Here is a 1,689-nt window from a genome sequence, read left to right as displayed (position 1 = left end):
AGAGAGAGCAAATGATGTGTTTTCTACATAAACCCATGGGCTTGGCCACACGCATTACCTCACGCCTGCAATCCCAGCACTTTGGGAGGGTGAGGTAGGCAGATCATGAGATCAAGATATTGAGACAATTTTGGTCAACATGGTGAAACCCCCTCTCTACTACAAGTACAAAAGTTAGCTGGGCTTTTTGGTATGCCCCTGTTGTCCCAGCTACTTGGGAGGCTGAGGCAAAGGAATGGCTTGAACTCTGGAGTCAGAGGTTGCAGGGGGCTGAGATGGCACCACTGCACTCCAGCCTGTCCACCAAGTGAGACTGTCTCAACAAAAAAAACCATGGGCTTATCCATTCATGCACTTCTGCACATACTTCAAATAACATCCACATACACTTCAAATTACATCCACACACACTTAAATTAACTTCAGTTCAGACACTGTAAGCAAAAACCTGGAGAGGACACAACCAAAGCTACTCACCAGGCTGAGGTGGGAGGATTGCTTGAGCCTGGAAAGCAGAGGTTGAAGTGAACCAAGATCGCACAACTGCACTCTGGCCTAGGGGACATAGTGAGACCCCATCACCTCCACCTCCCAAAAAGTTGGAAGCTCATTGAATTAAGACACAACTTCGAGAAATCATGAAAGCAATGCATGAAGAAAATGAGAAGGTCAACCAACATACAGAAATTATGAAGAACTACACAGAGACTCTCGGGCTAAAAATACAGTAACTAAATGGAAAAACTCAATACCTGGGATCAAAATCAGAATTCATTACGTAAATTAAAAACTAGTGAAGAGGGGTCGGGCAAGGTGGCTCACACCTGTAATCCCAGGACTTTGGGAGGCCGAGGTGGGCAGATCTCTTGAGGTCAAGAGTTCAGAGAACAGTCTGGCCGATATCGTGAAACCCTGTCTCTACTAAAAATACAAAGATGAGCTGGGTGTGGTTGCTGGCTCCTGTAGTCCCGGGTACTCTGGAGGCTGAATCAAGAGAAGCGCTTGAACGTGAAAGGCAGAGGCTGCAGTGAGCCAGATTGCCCCACTGTACTCCAGTCTAGGTGACACAGTGAGACTGTCTCAAAAAAAAATAAAGAAAATTCCAGGGTGGGGTGCGGTGGCTCAAGCCTGTAATCCCAGCACTTTGGGAGGCCGAGACGGGCGGATCATGACGTCAGGAGATCAAGACCATCCTGGTTAACACGGTGAAACCCCGTCTCTACTAAAAAATACAAAAAACTAGCCGGGCGTGGTGGCCGGCGCCTGTAGTCCCAGCTACTCAGGAGGCTGAGGCAGGAGAATGGCGTGAACCCGGGAGGTGGAGCTTGCAGTGAGCTGAGATCCGGCCACTGCACTCCAGCCTGGGCGACAGAGCAAGACTCTGTCTCAAAAAAAAAAAGAAAATTCCAGGACTATCTTTTATGTACCTGAGCAAAAGAAACGTCTCTCTCCATGTCTAAGGTTCTGATGGCATGAATCCTAAACATGTAATTATTTTCCCAGAAATATGACAGTAATACATTCAAAATAAACACAAGTGTGAGCACGTAGCTATAGGCGTTTAAAACACTGAAAGAGGCCGGGTGCGGTGGCTCACGCCCGTAATCCCAGCACTTTGGGAGGCCGAGGCGGGCGGATCATGAGGTCAGGAGATCGAGACCATCCTGTTCCACATGGTGAAACCCGGTT

This window comes from Colobus angolensis, unplaced genomic scaffold (genome assembly GCF_000951035.1).
Source record: "Colobus angolensis palliatus isolate OR3802 unplaced genomic scaffold, Cang.pa_1.0 Scaffold25, whole genome shotgun sequence".
NCBI lineage: Eukaryota > Metazoa > Chordata > Mammalia > Primates > Cercopithecidae > Colobus > Colobus angolensis.
This window is presented reverse-complemented; position numbering follows the sequence as displayed.